Source organism: Petaurus breviceps, unplaced genomic scaffold (genome assembly GCF_028583685.1).
Source record: "Petaurus breviceps papuanus isolate PSGF00001 unplaced genomic scaffold, PetGlider_PUasm1.0 90723, whole genome shotgun sequence".
Lineage (NCBI taxonomy): Eukaryota > Metazoa > Chordata > Mammalia > Diprotodontia > Petauridae > Petaurus > Petaurus breviceps.
The window spans coordinates 8,518,512-8,536,552 of record NW_027187323.1 but is presented as its reverse complement, the minus strand read 5'-3'; the positions used below and the strand labels follow the sequence as shown (position 1 = coordinate 8,536,552).

The 18,041-nt window shown below is 37.6% G+C and overlaps 1 long non-coding RNA gene across 1 annotated transcript in view; it reads left to right on the top strand.

Annotated features, from left to right (window-relative positions):
• Nucleotides 1-17,651, top strand: part of LOC138145098 (uncharacterized) — a 63,899-nt gene extending 46,248 nt beyond the window's left edge. Inside the window, exons 2-5 of the long non-coding RNA XR_011164108.1 lie at nucleotides 1,512-1,604; nucleotides 4,729-4,834; nucleotides 6,266-6,319; nucleotides 15,247-17,651. This is a non-coding gene — a long non-coding RNA (uncharacterized lncRNA). The remainder of the gene's footprint in view (nucleotides 1-1,511; nucleotides 1,605-4,728; nucleotides 4,835-6,265; nucleotides 6,320-15,246) is intronic.
• The last annotated feature ends 390 nt before the right edge of the window (nucleotides 17,652-18,041 follow it).

The window sequence follows — 18,041 nt, the reverse complement described above, 5'->3', positions numbered from 1 at the left end:
AAATTCTTTAGTAGGTCATATATGTCCCTGGCATCTGTTTTATGTGTCCTTTTTCTTCCATTGGGGACATTTACTTTTGTATATATCTCTCAGTGCTGAATATAACATTTCATATATAGTCAATAACAAATGCTTAGTGAATGAATGGATGGATGGATAGATGAATGAAAATTGATGATGTGACCTATTTGACTTCTCCTAAGACTTGTTGGGCCTTAGTTTGCTCATCTATAAAATGACAGTAAAATGAAACAGTTTCCAGTATTCTTGTCCTTGCAGTACTGCTTCCATAGATAGGGAGAATGTTGGATTAGTGTGAACTCTCTGTAAATGAGAGAGGCATAGTGAAGAACTTTTAGGAGAGAGGCTTCTTGAGGTGAGAGAGATGTTAGCTTGAATTGCACATCAAATACCTACTGGTTGGAGCAGGGGAGTAAGTCATTTAAGCTCTTTACTCCAGTTTTCTTACCTGTGATATAGGGATAATAGTAACACTTAACTTCACAAGGATGTTGTACAGACCAGATGAAAAAGTGTGTATAATGTGCTTTACTATACTAAAAGCATTATATGTGCTAGTATTATATGGGAGGAGATCACTGGAGGCAGAGATAAGATGATGTTAACATTGGACTACATTATGCACCCTTTGGATGTCGGTTGTTGTCTTTCTTTTTTTTTGTTTGTTTGTTTTGATTTTTGGAGGGGGGGAGGCAGGGAAATTGGGGTTAAGTGACTTGCACAAGGTCACATGGCTAGTAAGTGTTAATTGTCTGAGGCTGGCTTTGAACTCAGAGGTCCTCCTGACTCCAGGGCCAGTTCTCTATTCACTGTGCCAGCTAGCCGACTCAGTTGTCCTTCATTCTTGAAGAAGACCAAAATGATATCACAGTATTGGGGTCAATGTATAATGTATCTGACTATGGCTATCAGACCTCACAGGTCTGGCACAAATAATCTGTATGAACATTTGTGGAGACATCTCTAAATTTTTACTCTCACATTTCTTTTGAGCTACTGCCATTCTGCTTTGCTCATGGAGTACAGTGCCTTCTTTAATACAGGAACACATGCCAGACAGTTCTGTGCCAGTGTCTCCCGTATCTCACAATCAATACCAAAGTTCTTCAGAGAGACCTTGAGACTGTCCTTGTATCACTTCTTCTGACCTCCGTGTGCTTGCATTGTGTTGGTTCTTTGTAAAATAGTTTTTTAGGCAAATGTACAATTGGCATTCAAATAATGTGGTCAGCCCACTGGAGCTATGCTTTCTGCAGTAGACTTGGAATGCTTGGAAGTTCAGCTCAAGAAAGGACCTCAGAATCTGGTACTTTATCTTGCCAGGTGATCTACAGAATCTTCCCAAGACAATTCAAATGGAAGTGGTTCAAGTGTTTGGCATGGCACTGGTAGACTCTCCGAGTTTCATAGGCATACAACAATGAGGTCAGCACAATGGCTCTATAGACCTTCAGTTTGGTAGGCAGCCTAATCCATCTTTTCTCCCACAGTTCTTTCAGAGCCTCCCTAAGTCTGAGATGGCTATGGCAGTTCCTGCATCTTCCTCATCACCGATGTGCACGTGCCTGGAATGTAATACCAAGGTAAGTGAACTTATCCACAGCATTCAAAATTTTCCATTTATTGCAACTGGTGGTTTGACACGTGGATGGTGGAGCACCTGTATTTTCTTGGTGTAAATTGTTAGGCCAAAATTAGCATAAGTGGCAAAGAATGGATCCATATTTTGTTGAAACTGTTTGAGGAGCATTAGATGATAACAGACAAGGTAGAGGAAGTTCCCTTGTTTTGCCTTTATTTTCACTTCTAAGGAGACTGACTAGAAAGGAAAAGAACCAAAATTGCTAATGCAAAGTGAAGATCAAGACAAAGTAGGGGGATAGTAGGAGAACATCTGGATGCTCTTAATGATTTCAAGTCACCATTTCCTATCAATCAACCAATCAATCAGCATTTAATAGGCAGCTACTATATCTATCTTATCTATACACTACTGTACTACATGATGCTCAGCAATAGGGAAAAAAAGACACACCCCTCTCCCAAAAAGAAAGAAAGAAACTATCGGGAGAGACAACATGTCCATATACAAGTCTAAAGAGAATAAATTTATACATAATAAACACAAAATGAGTGCAAAGAAAGGAGAGAAGAGACTAGTAGTTGGGATGATCCAGAAAGGCTTCATTAGTAAGATGCTGGACTGAGGAAGTGATAATCACTGTATTCTACAAAACACAGAACATTGTGTTGAGTTCTGATTAACAAGTTTTTAAAAAGATCTTGGTAAACTAAAAGACATTCACACGAGGGCAACCAGTATGCTAAAAGGCCTTAAGGTCATGCCATGAGAAGAACAGTCAAAGTACTGGAGAAGAAAAGGTTAAGAGTTAAAGTTAAAGAACCTTAAAGCACTTGAAAGACTATAGTGGGCAAGAGGAATTAGCCTTCTTCTGTTGGTATTGGGGGGAGAACCAGGAATAAGAGGTAGAAGATATAGAAAGGAAGGTTTTGGCATCTCATATTAATATCAAATAAAACTTGCTAACACAGCCAAATTGATCCAAAAGTGGAATGATTGTTCCTTTTTTTTTTTTTTGGAAGGGGGACAGCAGGGCAATTGAGGTTAAGTGACTTGCCTAAGGTCACACGGCTAGTAAGTATTAAGTGTCTGAGACTGGATTTGAACTCAGGTCCTCCAGGGCCAGTGCTCTATTCACTGCACCACCTAGCCATTCTGGGAATGATTGTTCCAACAAGTATTGGACTCCATATCCCCAGAATTCTTCAAGAAAATTCTGGATGAGCAGTTGCCAGTTATAATATAGATAGGTTTCACAGGTCGGAATATGTTAGAGAGGAAGACTTAGGGCTAGAAGGGACATTAGACATGATTTTGTCTGATATTTCAAAATTTCAGAAAATCTGACAGATTTTCTCTGTCATTTTATAGCTGAGGAAACTTAGACTCAGGAGGTAAAGTTATTTTTCCAGGGTCACAGATGTATTAAGTGGGGTGCCAGGATTTGAACCCAGATATTCTGACTCCAAATTCAGTTCTCTTTCCACTTCACAAAATACTCCGGGGGTACCTCTCCATTCTGAGATACTACAGCTCCACCCCCTCCATTTGTTAGCCTGTGATGTAGTGAACCACTCTGCTGAGAAGGTGGTCAGGATCCATGTGTAGTATCTGAAATGAGTTGTAATAAAAAAAAAAGCATGAGGTTCCTGAACCTTGAGGATAGCCATAATTCTCAGTTGTAGCAGACCACTTCTGTTCTACATAGGACTTGTCTTCCATGTCTATTCTGGAAACTTCTGGAATGCAAAATTCTCTGTTGGATTCAGTCAAATCTCCCTTAGCAATAACTAATATTTTCCTTCTTGTAACATTGGAAATGGAAAGCCAAACATACAATTTATGAGAGGCAGCTAGGTGATGCAGTAGACAGAGTGCTGGATTTGGAATCAGGAAAAGATGAGTTCAAGTCTTCCCTGAGATACTAGCTTTGTGTCCCTGGCTAAGTCACTTAACCTCAACTTCAGTTTCCTCATCTGTCAAATGGAGATAACCAGAGCACTTACCTTATAGAATTGTCTTGGGATCAAATGAGACAACACACATAATATAATGTTAGCCTCAAGCAAGAATTCACTACCACCCGATAAAACTCATGATCTTCAGTTACATCATAGAGTTTCCTTGTTGTAGAAATGATGAGAACTCAGAAAGCACAAACATTTGGTAGAGTGTTGAGAATTTGGTAGAACTGGATATGCCAAATCTCTTTTTCAAAAAATTTTGTTAATGTATATAATTTTTATTATATATCACATATAATATATTACATATATATTATACTTATTCCCCGAATGCCCCAAGAACAAAGAATTACACAGGCATTATTACAGTCATATATATTATAGAAGATTCAGGGGTTAAAGAAACCCGACAGGGCCTAAAAAAATAAGAATATGGGCAGATGAGAATGTTAAGTTGAAAATAAGACTTCTTCAGATTGCCTGAGCTCACTACCCTCAAATGCACATCAGGACATTGGTCAAACTTGGAAAGGAGTGAGAAAATTTTGTGACAAAAGTATGTGGGGCGTGGAAGCTGTGGAACCTTTTCTGAGTGACTCCCAGCTTACAGCTCAGTCATCTAGCAGGGGAATGCCTGTACTTTCTTCAGGGGAGAAGAGGTACTGAACACGCTGCTGGATACCTGTGCTTCCCGAAAAGGGGAGGAGTTCTGAGCCAAAGAGCAGTAAGATACAGAACCATTAGACAAACTAGGTATATAGAAGATGGGGTGAAGGGAGAAGAGGAATGAAAGAGAAAGGAGGAGAGAGAGGAAGATAGAGAGGTAGTAGATAGGACAAAGACAGGATTGGAGAGGAGGAGAGAAAAAAACTTACTTCTAGAAGGCAGAGAACCGAGATTTCCAAAAGGAATGTGAGAGAAACAGTGTGCTTAAGCCTCTTCTTGATGATAACTTTGAAGAGCAGAGAGGGAGAATTTTTTTTTCATCTGGGAGCCAAGTTTAGAATTAGATGGGCCTCCTCCATGACCATGACTAGTGAAAGTAGCATAAGACTGAAGCTCACAAGAAAACAGTGAATTGGAGGGGTGAAGAGGGGAAGAGAATGTGGAGAGAGGGGTTTTATTGATGCTTATACCTAGACTTGCAATTAAATGATGCAGATTCCAGAAGACTGAGACATGAAGAGTCTTGTAAAACTGAAGAAGCTTCTCAAGTCAAGACCCAGCAGAATGGAGCCAATCAAGGAAGAAAAAGGAACTAATCAGAGTAAGGCTTCGTTCTTTGTTGCTGTTATGTCAAATCAAGATTAATTTTTTAAACTGCTAGACTTCTACCTTATTGACTATACCTTCTTTCCTACCCTTCAATCCCAGTATACATTTCCCCAAAGTGTGTAACAATTAACAAACTTAATTAAAAACCTTAATTAAAAAAAACTTAAATACCCCAACATGTAAAGAAGGCTTTTGTGCTTTTTCTGGGAAGGAGGTAAAGGAAAAACAGGAAAAATGACCAATTTCTCTCCTGCAGTAAGGTGGTGGGCAACAAACCCCATGAGCACAGTTCAGAGGAGATGAACTAGCAAAGGGGGAAAAGCCCAATGGGGGCATTAGTAAGTCCTAAGGGATTGTTGATAGATAAAAAGAATGGCATTCCCCAAGTTGATAATGTGCACAGATCACTTCTAGGTCTTAGATTCTATAATTCCTTATTGACCAGACTGACTCTGGCCTTGGAGTGATACAGATATGGCCACATAGCATGAGAGGCAACAGATCACTTCCATTTACTCTTTTTTCTGTCACACTCCTACATTGTCCAGAACTTGTTTTACCTCTCAGGCACAACTTTTCTTCCCCATCTCATCTTGATATTTGGGACCAAACACTTTGAGTTCTGTTTATAAATTGATGACAATCATCACTGCCTCCCTTCCCGTCTTCTCTTTGTATGAATGGTCCTCATTTTGTCACCCTTTCCCCATAAACCAAGGAATTTTTAAATTGCAAAATAAATATTTGGGTACACAATTATTTATAGTTTTTCATTATCTTGCCCTTGTGGCTTAAGTGGCACAGCAGATAGGCAGAATAGCTACCTGTTAGCTTTCTTATTTTTTATCTTCATAATTTGATGGTAAAATAATGATAGTCAAAATGGTAAATAAAATATGGTGTATCTCATATTACTGGAACATATGAATTTTTAGTAAAAATTCCACAGATGATTTATAGCAAGAATTAATAAAGGTAGCTCCCATCTTAAAATTAAACTGTTTCCAAAAAGTTTGTAAGTTAGTTGTTTGAATTAGTACATTTTCCCATAGAAAGCAGCTTAATGGTGGAGTAGAGAGAGTGCTAGACTTGGAGTCAGGAAAACTTGAGTCTAAATCCTGCCTTAGACATTTAATAGCTGTGTGACTCTAAGCAAGTCATTTACCCTCTCTCCTGATCAGTTTCCTCATCTTTAAAATATGCCTCATGGGATTGCAGGGAAGATCAAATGAGCACTTTGTAAATCTTAAAGTGCTATTTAAATTCTAGCTATATTAGAAACAATACCACAAGTGATGGTTATTCCCCAGACTAACTTACAGAAAGATATTTGACCCATAATGTAGCTGAAATATTGTACATTGACATAAAAATATTGTTGGAAGAACTTTGATTAATGTGTTGACAAACCACAATTCCATAGGACTGAAGATGAAGAATGCATCCTATCTCCCGAAAAAGAAGTAGTTGATTCAAGGTACAGAATAAGATAAGTATTTTAGAAAGGGCTAATGTTTGAATTTGTTTTTGTTTGATTATATGTATTTGTTACAGGTTTTTTGTTTTTTTTTGTTTTTTTTTTTAACGAAAGGGGAGGTTGGAGGGGAAAATGAATGTTTTTAATTAAAAAATAGTTTTAAAACAAACTTAAAATGAAATAATATTATTTAATAAAATAGAAGAACCAAAGACTTGATGAAAAAATATGTTTTTGAAAAATTTGACTAGTTCTTGAGCTTGAAGAAAAGTAGGCTTCATGAGAGGGCAATGAACAGATAATGTTTCTAAAAATTCCAATGGTGACTTCACTACCCTTTCCAGTACTTTCAAGGTTGAATTCATTGGTACCCTTATATCTAATTTCATATCAAAATTTATTTTATTCCTTTTGCCTAATATGTGCGTGAAAAGTACCAGTCTTAAGTTCATTGCTTAAGTTTTTTGCCTTACAAATGGAAGAGAGGAAGAAAGGAGAAAGAAGAGATATTTTCTTAAGGTGATCAGATAATTAGAAGATTGGAGAAGACAGAATAATTTTAATGTGGAAGCAGAAGAGTAGTATACAACCAGATATTCCTATGCATGGGACATTTCAAATTTAGCTTTCATAACTAAGGTATGACCTACACTCTCAATAAATTGTTGGAAGGAGATTTTTTATTTTGATGATACATATCAGTTCTTTTTGTATAACTTATTTGCTAGTATTTCACTTAACCACCTCCTTTACATGATTATTTGATTTGTTGGAATCTTCATCAGGGCATATTCAGCAAATTACCAGATTGAAGTTCCCTGTGACTCCTTTCAATTTCTAAGAAAGGAATTTAAAACCAAAACATTTAGCTGTCCCACTTCTACCTGAAGGAAGGTGCATGCTATATAGTCAGCAAGTATGGCAGAGATGGCCAAAGTGGGGCATTGGCTGCATTTCCCAAAATGCTTGAGGTCAGAGAGCAATGCCTCATTGGGAGACAATCTCAGGATTTTATTTGCCTTAAGACTATGTGCCCATGGCCTTGGCCTCATTGTTTCAGAGGCATATTATGAAAGGAGGACCTTGGAAAAAAGAGAAGCTGGAGCAAAGGTCTGAACAATAGGGTATACATGACTGCAATGGTGATGTCCAGGAACCTAGTCATCCTAGGATGTCCCTGGGGCCCATGGAATAAGGAGAAAAGATACTTGTGCTTCAGCAGATCTCTATGACCCACCTAATGATCCAATTAAAGATCAGAGTTCCAGACACTGCATAAAGAGGAGCTGGCCAACCTTTAGTCTGCCCGTGCTAGAGATTATAAGGCATACTTTCTGTTTTTCAGTTGCATGAGACTTGGAGAAGCTATTTTTCTATGCTACTCTGGTATTCAGAAATCAGGATGAAGTTGCATTCACTCAGGCATGGATATTGAGATATTTTTCTATTACTTTGCAACCCCAATTAATATTTCATTATCTTAATGTATGGTTTCTGCCTAGTCTATTAGTAAATTGTAAGCTGAATTTAGATGACCTTTAGAAGTTCCTAGGAAACTGGGTGCGGGCTCAAGATACATAAAGCAAATTACAATCATTCAAAATATTACCCCATTGAATCCTAATCCATAGGAATCCAGGGCCAAGTGGAAAAAAGTGTTATACAAATTTAAAGTGAAGGCAGTTATATTCAAACTGGTATTCTGAAAGATAGGAAGCTTTCCAACTGCTCATAGCAGTTAGAGCTGGAAGAGACATTCAAGATAACCTAATCTATCCCTCTCGTTTTACATGGGAGGGAGCTGAGGCCCAGAGAGGTTAAGTGATTTGCAGGTAATAAGCAGTAGGGCTGAGATTCCAATGCAGGTCTTCTGCCTCCACGGCCCATGATCTTGCCACTACATTATGGCTCTCTCTGACACCTGAAATTGAGTCTAGGCAGTAACTTCCCATTTTGGCTTGAAGTGTTATGAATTCTATGAACATCAGACATATTCAGCTCTAAGCATAAAAATGCATTCCAAAGGGAAATATAAATTATTCGGGGGTTATCTGTCACTTTGGATTATCTATGCTGCTGCCTCCCTCCATTAGTGTTGCTAATTGAGAATTGACTGTAACTACTGAAGAGCTAAAATATGTCCATGACTGGAAGCTAAGACAAGTATCACAAAAGTGGGGAAAAAGAACATGCTGTCATTTTATTCCACTTTCCAGGTCTATCTTAAACTTGCTCCATATGATGCCCAGGTAATGAAGGATCACTTCAGTCCTGTAAAATTATAAATACCAAAGATTAAGTGCACTACATTTCTATGTAGTAAGAGCTGATTGGATGGTTGCACAGTAGGTGAGAGTCTGAACTACTCTTGCACATACCAATTGCTGACCTGGTGTGAGATTCTAATACAAATTGCCAGAATATTATTTATTATACTATGCTACAGCCAAAAAGCCTAGAAATTGAGCTCTTTATTGGCTTTCCAGATTCCATGGAGCTGAAATATTGCCAGGTAGAGCAAAATACTTTGCTTGTTGTCCCTTTTCAGAAGGATTCAAGCCAACTTGATCAATCACTACTGTCCCTTTATTAAACTAGTGTAGCAGAGGGTGATTTCCTGGCTGAGTCATCAAACTAGATAGGTTAATGTTTTTGGTCTATGGCCAAATGACTTCATACCCTCACTTCTTGCCATATGTATGTACATGTATATAACATTTAAGTACATGTGTATGTACATATAGATATCAATATAAAGATAGATCTATTTTGTATATTCGGGGGGGGAGGTGGTATAGACTTAAGATTTCATCAGTGTAGGGAAATCTTGGTATGGGAATTTCCTCTTCTGTTACAGATCAGCAAGACATTTATAACTAACAGTTTAAAAGAATAATCAGTCTGGGGTACTGAGAGGTTAACTAACTTACCTGTGGTACTAGTACCTCTAGTAGATGTTGTGGCAAAATGGAACCAAGGTCTTCTTAACTTCTGGTCAGTATTTTATCGACTATGCAGCACTGTTTTATCAGCTTTGAAACACTGCTTGCCATGTATATAGAAGCTGTTCATAAATATATAAATGAGTATAAATAAAAATATAATATGAATAATATATTCCTATTTATAGATTTATATGATATAAATAAGTATATGACATAAATATATAATATAAAATATAAATGAGTATATTTTCTCTTTATATATAGTCCCTCTGCAGTGTTACCTTTCATTTATATATGAGGCAGTGTTGCTTAGGTATATTTATATATCTTTTTATATATATTTTATATATCCTTTATATATATTCAAAATATTACATATGTATATAAACAACTCCCATATGCATATGTACAAATATCTATGTGTATATATGAAGCTTGTTTCTATCTTTACAACATCCTTCACATCTCTACCTTTATTTCTCCTCACATGGCCACCACCCTAATTTTTTTTACCTTTACTTTTTACTCTTTATCTCTCACCTGAACTATTACGATATCTTACTATTTGGTGTCTTGTCTTAAGTATTATGCATCTCCAATCTACCCTATACTGCTGCTAAAATGATTTTCCTAAAGTGCAGGTTTGATCATGCCATTCCCCTTCTCAATAAACTCCAATGACTCCCAATTGCTTCTAGGATCAAATATTAGCTCTTCTGTTTGACTGTTAAGGTCCTTTAAGACTTACATTTTCAACCTTCTTATATACTACTTTCCTTCCTGCACCTACACTCAACATTCAATCTCTTATCTTCAAGCTATTACACAATCTCCCATCAAGATATAAAGCAAACAGGGTTTTATTAAACTTCTATTATGTGCCAGATACTATGCTAGGCCATGGGGATATAAATACAGAAATGAAGTGATCCCTACCCTCAAGAATCTTATATTCTAACATGGGAGATAACATGTATGTATCTATATCTATATAAGTAAAACACATGTATGGGTATATACAAAGCACATAAAATGTAGGTGCAAATTTATCATGGAAGGCAAAACATTAGTGGCTGGGGGTGGGGGAGACAAGAAGAGGCTTAGGGTATGAGTCCTGAAGGGTTCCTTCAAGAAGTGATTCCAAGAAGCAGCAGGGACAGTCAGTGTGATGGAATAACATTAACTAACAGGAAATAGGCCAAAATGGTTAGATTATAGAGGATGGGAAGAATGTGTTAAGAAGGTTAGGAAGTTAGGATGAAGTTAAACTATGAAGAACTTCAAATAACAAGCAGAGTAATTAATAATAGTTGATAGTCTCAATACTTTTGGGGCATACTGTATTTGATGTCAGAAGTGGTAGGGAGCCATTGGAGTTTATTTTGTGGAGTATGAAAATATCACATACGTTCTAGAATGAAGCTAGGGAAATTTGAGGCAGGTAGAACAATTAAGATACTATTGCAATCATAATCTAGGTAAGACGAATTCTAAATTAGGGTGATGGTGGTATGAGTAGAGAGTTCATGCTGGGAATGTACTCCCTCCTCACTCCCACATCTTAGAATCCCTGTTTTCTGCAAAATTGTACTCATCACACCTTCTAAATGAAGACTTTTTCTAGCCTTTTTCAACTGGTTGAGTCACCTACCCTTCCAAAAATTTCCTTGCATTTATTTTGGATATATTTTGTTTATTTATGCATGTATTGTTACCCCCAGTCGAACGTAAACTCTTTGCAGGAAGGAACTTTTGACTTGGTATCCCCAAAACCTACCTATCACATTGCACATAGTAGGTTGTTTAAAATGTATATTTATTGATTGATATAGAATTCACTGTCATTAAATTTGTAATTTGTATTTCCACTTCAAGATTGTCACCTACTAAGATTATTTCTTTAACCAGTTCTTTCCTGTTTAATCACTCCTATTTTATGTTGCTAATAGATTTTTGCTCCCCCTCTCACTTTTTGAGTTTCATATTCAACTTGATTTTTTTTTGAGCATGCAAAAGATTTATTGTGAGGAAAGTAATGAGCATTGGCAACAGGGCAAAGCTGTTGCAACCGTGCATTTCAGTGATACGTGCTATTCTGTGCACGGCAGAAGGTTCCAGGAACCTTTTAAGGACAAATATGTGGATGTTTTGCTAAAGCAAAGAGAGGGCAGAGGTTAGTAAACAAGCCAATTCAGTGCGAAAAACCTAGTGGAAGGAAAACGAGTAAAAACTAGGAAAAGCTTCCCTCACAAAGGTAACTAAAGTTACCTCATTCACTGGAAAAGTGTCAGTAACTATGGAAGACAGTTGGATATCAAGCCAAGTATGTGAGTTCATGTACTGAGAGTATTTCTTTTTCAATTTGAACCCTCATGAAGTAAGTAAAGAGTAAATTTCTTCCTTCTTTTCTCTTCTGAGCATGAAGAAAAGTCCTAAAAGAAGAGCTATGGATAGAGAAGTGGAGTCTGGCAGCAATGATTAGAATGACAAAGCTAATTCAAGGTTCTTCCTACCTGGAGAAGGTAGCAGACATCCTCAATATAGGCATGCCTTGCTTGAGGAAGGGATCTAAGAAGCAGAATTCCAGAGCAGAAGGAATTTTTAGGAGCCCTCTAAACAAGTGGGCAAATAGTCACTGAGCCTCTACCTGTCTCCAGTGACAGGAGACTGTTACATCACAAGACAACTCATTCCATGAGACTCATTTCAGGTCAAATCTTGAATTTTCTGGAGGCTATGGAATTTCAGGATGACATCATGGTACAGAAAAGGGTATAACAGACCTCCTGAGCTATTTTTTTCCTTTTAAGACAAGCTCGCTTCTGGACTTACTGGTAGACCTTTCAGGCTTCTGGTGTTGACTCTTACTCCATTTAGATTTAAAGAGAGTTTACTAAGAACTGTTATAAGGAGTAGGTAAAAGGTCTATGAAAAGATTCATAGATACAGAGTTGGAAAGGACCTCAGAGGTGATCTGGTCTCACTCCCTCAGTCTGACAGATGAAAAACCTGAGACAGAGAGGTTAAGTGACTTGGCCAAATACAACCAGGTAGCAAGCCAGAGAGCACTAATGCCAACCTGGATCCCTGAACTCTATGTCCAGCATTCTTTCTACTACACTTCATTATCTTCTTTAGTAGCTTATAAAAGTTCTTTTAGCTTAACCAAACCTTTAGGCCATTTGCCTACTCTGCTTGAAAATCCATCTAAGACTGGACTTTTTTATTTGTTTAGATCTCATTTCATAAAGAGAGAATTAGAAAATCTTCCAGAAACTGCTTCCCAAATTCTCTATGACACATGGAAAGATGACCTCTGCAAGGATTTACTTTACTTCTGCTTTGCCTCAGTTTAGTCATTTTAGTCACTTCATCCTAACTCGCTGAGCAGGATTTGGGAATGCTTTTCTTCTGCTTTACCTCTTCTCCCCTCCCCCCAATGCACACCCCAAAATAATGCATTCTCCTATTTGGGTGCTCAAACTCTTCCCCAGAGTTTTTGCCTTGAGTTTCCACACCCTTCCTGAAGGACTACATGCTCTAGGAGCTTATTCCCTCTTGCCTTGTCTCCAGGTCTGACTGGTTCACCAGAAGCAGATTAAAATCTTCCTGTTAGTTTAGCCCTTAATGAAGAAAAAAAATCATCTTTTCTACCACAATCCCTTCTATGGCTCTCAGGCCTCAAGGTTCTGAGCACCAGGTCTTTAATTCATCTGCCTCATGTTTAAGATTAACTTGCTCTCACTCTGAACCTTTGCTCTTTAGCTCATTTGGCTGAGCCAAGCTGAAAGACTTGGTGGCCACCAAAGATAGAACACTTCTTTACCTTGTCCTTAGCTGGGAAATCTAATTACTTCCTCATTGAAGGGGGTCACAAATCACTGGATCTTTCTTGACACCAACCTCTTCCTCCTAGTGGGTGAGACCATTCCCCAGGCATCTTTGTGCTACTTCTTAGGCCCAATATAGGAGTAATTGCTCTTTTCTTCCTTAAACTACAATACTTTTCTAATATCACAAGCAACAACCGTGGTTTTACTTATCTTTATATACTATAACATTTTAATTCAACAAATATTTATTGAGTACCAACTCTGTGTAGATCAGCAAGGCAAGATAATTCACAGTTTCTTGCCTTTAGAATGTAGTCAAATATTTGTTGATTGATACCTTTCCTAACCCTACAGGGTTTATTGATTTAATACACAAATCCACCTCCTCCTGCACCCTATCTAAATTCCATTGCTCTGTGTATTTCAAATGCTTTTAATTTTCCAGTTTGTGAATACCAAAAATAAACATGGAGACATGAAAGCAAGGATCAGCATACAACTTAATTATTTTTCTTCTTTGGATCTGAACTAAACCATATTTTCCAAGTCTCTTAAGACAGACTGCTTTTAGATGCCAATTAGTACATTCCAATAACATGGGTAGAGGTTTCTGGGCATGATGGAACCTTATTAGGATCTAGAAGAGCCCAGATCCTCAACAAATACCCTAATAAATCTCTAAAAATATGCCAAAAAAAACAATGGTAAAGAAAATCAGAGAAAAATATCTCTAAGCACCTCTATTTAGTCCAGGCCAATATAAGAAAACTCCTAGAAACTTGCAGAGACTCTGAGCAGAGACGAACCAGAGTAGATAGAAAGTATGGTTGACAAGCAGCCTGGACTTAGAGCAGGAGACAGGATCTGCACCTAGTACAAGGTCCAGGCAACACATGACCAAGTCATAGCACAACTAGGGCTAGACTAGCACCCAGGTAAGACCTTGCCCAAACTAGAGCATAAAAAGCCCATTCCTGAACCATGGCAAAAAACAGAGGTTGCTGTCTTCTAGACCACAGCAAGAGAATGGGTCAGAGTCGCACCAGAAGTCATCCAGGAGCTCTATTGCAAGCATAATTGACAATATCTAGTTGAGACTTGCCAGGGTCACAGCAAGGCATGGTACATAGTTCTGGGTTTCAGGACTGTGCAAGTGAAGGAGACAAAGAATAGACCAAATCTGAAGTTGAGCCTCCAGAACACTAAGCCTATACCCAAGAATTCCTGCAGAAGGTGGCTGGTCTTAGCCATCACATCTATTATCAGGCAGGGCTTGCCTACAACATTTGAAAGTACAGGAGCAAGCAGAGTTTGAGTGAAACAGAATACCAATCCATAAGATGAGGCTGAAAATATGAACATAAAGGAAAAAAGTGGTAAATGAAATGAAGAACTATTATGGATTAAGAGAAGGCAGAAAGATAAAACCAGAAAAAGAGAGTCACTCTACAATAAGTCCAAAGTAGAGCACCTTAGAAAAAGAGTATCTTTTTTCTTTCTTTTTGGAAGAAAAGAAATAAATGATACAAGATGTTCAGTGAAATGAGAACTAGGGAGGAAAGAATAGGATTAATTTCAACAGTTTAGAACAGAAGATAGTAAACTTTACCCCTAAACTGGACTCCTTGAAAATTAAAATGGGTCAAACTGAAAGAAATGATTCCATGAGATGATACAAAATTCTAAAACAAAATTAAAAGATTGAAAAAATAAAAGAAAATGTAAGTAATATACTACGAAAGGTATGGGTTGGGCATCTAAACATTCCTCAGAGATATGAAAGGAATATCATCAGGGTCCCAGATTATCTTTATTTTGGAAAAATCTAGAAAAAAAATAGCATGATTCTGGGAATTATCCAATGCATTGGGTCTTCCCTGGTTTGGAGCTGCTGTTCCATTTTGTTTCAGGTCTCAGCACCTCTGACCTAGAAAATGAATGGTTACACTATATATCACTCATAGCCCAATTTCTAGTCCTTGAACTTTTTTCTCCCTGACTCTATGACCTTCGACCTCTAAGCATAGTTTTGTCAGAATGTTGGAAGGTGGAGGCCTTTACTACTTAGTCAATACTCTGTCCGAAGTAGATGAAAATGTGGTCCCTGGCTCCTATCCTGTGTGAAATCACCTTTGTCTCTTGGTTTCAGTGCCACTCCTTGGACACCCTACCAAATGATCCTGAGCTCCCACCACCTCTTTATAGGATGTAGAACGTTATGGCATTCCCTGAAGCAACAAGCCAACCAAGGCATCTGCACATTGTTTGGCATCTTCTATATTCTTTCTGGTACTCATGGAGATCTAGAAGCTGGACTGCTTGGGGTTTTATTAATAAAATGAATGGAAGCTTTCTTCTTAGAAGAAATGGAGGTAAAGACAGAAACATGAGTGAGAATGATATGAGGTAGATTGCTTATGCCTCTTCTCTTGCCCTTTGATATCAAAGAGAGAGTCAGGACATTTCAAAATGTGAAGGAATTCTGGGGCTTGAGATGAAGACTTAGCTTACAGGGTAAATCTAGAAAGGCTAGCTTTCCTCCCTGAGAATCTGACCCTATATACACTTTGCCCCATAATTCTTTAACAAGGAAATATGAAAGCACCAAATTCAATCCACCTTTAATACTCAAAATTCCTTCATGAGATGAATCAGATACAATATTTACATCTTTCTTTGGAAGGAGAGGCAAAAGAAAGGGGGCTATAAAAAAGGAAGGAGGTAGCATCTGTTTTCACATAAAAGAAAATTAAACAAGCTGCATGTTACTTGCTAATCCAATCTTAATGTGTAAAAAACTCTTTAAAGTATGAATTCTTGACTCACTAGAAAGACTATTCTGTTCATTACATTGAATAACTCTTCAACTTAAAAACACAGAAAATTTAGGTTGGATGGCAGTTGCTTAATCAGAATGCCTGAGGTGGTGGTCTTCATTTCTTAGATGAAAGTAAAATGAAGGCTGATTTAAAAATAACACAACAAAACACTTTTTCTATTCTTGGTACTTCCTTATTATATGAGGGAATTACCACTGAATTGTTGCATGACCTAAGTCACTTATTTTTCTTAGGAATCATATCCTAGCATGGAGTTTCTGGTTCACTTTTAGCTTTTGTGGCCTGAAAGGAAAATAAAGATAATGTGATACATTATCATGGCCTTTGGAAATTGTGTGACATCTGGATATGGTTTCCTGATTAATGCCACTAACACTGCTGGTCACTATCTAAAACTATTCACAGCCCAACTCCAGTGATTCAGCAGTCTGAAATATCACCACACCTATAGAGACTCCACTCAGCCCAGCTACTGTCTATGGTCTGAAATGACCATCCATTTCAAACAAAAGCATTCACATGACCACATCTGGATTCTCTGTTCTTTAAATTACACAAATTATACCAATGACTAAGGAAAGGAAATGGGATTTACAGGGTGAGCTTAATGTTTTCTTGGGAAGGTTTGTTGAAAACATTATGGAGTATCATTTATTTTGGTTTTTTATTAAAGAGCTTAGTAATTTCCTAATGCTGTCTATGAAGATATGTTTTCTTAATTCATGGAGTCTTTTTTTTTTTAAACACAGATGGCATAAGTGTCCATATAGAGCACGCAGTTGGAGTTGGTGGTAAATTTACTTTTCTTCCCAATTATGGAGATGGACCTGTTAAGCGTGTGCCTCAGGGGCTGTAATTAAGATCTAGGGAAAACATTGCTTAATAAAGTTAGGATCCAGCATTTTGAAAGAATTCTTGTGTTCAAAAGTGTTAGAGAGCTGACCTGTTTACGGGAAATAGTTCTGCTAGAATTAGAAGTGGAAATAAGGACATGATAATGGGCACAGTTTAACCAGCCAAGGGCGGTAAACATATGTATCATTCCACGCCATACAAATATACTGCCAGTTTAGATATACAGTTGTGGTTCCTTTTGTTAAGCCTTTGTAGTTCCTGTTATAAAGGCAAACTTCAAAATGCTATTTTCAGGAAAGAGGTGATAGAGCAAATATTTCACAGAAGCCCTTAAGTTATTGGTTCCTGTCTGTCTCGGGTTGATAATGAGAAGATGAGATAAGAAAAAAATATATATGGATATTTATCTTATTAGTAACTCATTGGTAAATGAGTTCTCAGTCTTTACCCATTTGTAATGGTCAGGCTTCCACATCTGGAAGTCACTCTCATGGTGTGTTGTCTCAGGTGAGAGGTCAGAGTCTAAGTGGAGAAGCCCTAGCCAATATCCTTTTCTCCTTTGCATCTGATGACTTTGAAGCCAGCTCAGACCCCAAAAGGAATAAAATCTCATTTCTAAGCCCTGACATCACTCTTTTCATTTAACCACCTTTAATGCATTAGCAAGTACGAATCATGCTATTGATATTGCTTTCAGATTTTTATTATTCATTAGTGTCTATGGGAAGTGTGCAATGGATAACTAGAATCTCTATGATACAGACTACTGTAGCATAGAATTCATTAGAGAGTGGGCCAACTTTTAAAATTGCTCCCCCACCTCAAAGGTTTTATAGATGTAAAGATCAGGACGTAATTGTATCTGTGATCTGTCCCATGGCATCGACTCCAATCATAGGGAGGTATAGGGAACATATAGGGAAGATTTTGTAAAACACACTATTTAGATTACAGGAGAAATGGAATAGAGGGAGGTAGAAGTAGGGAGAGAGAAGGGAAAGAGTGAAATATACTTTAAGCAGCCTGTATCAAACACTGACATGTTCCCCTATACCTTAGGAGACAGCTATTTCAGTTACTACTGGTATTTGCTTGTCAAGCCAGGGTTTCTGGGAGTATTCTTTGAATATAGAATATAGTACTGGGTAGTGTAACTACTTCTCAGATGATTCAATAAAGATTTTTCTAGTGTAAAATGTGAGCAATATAAGTACAAAACACCCCCACTTTTGGGAAAACAAAAAAAAAT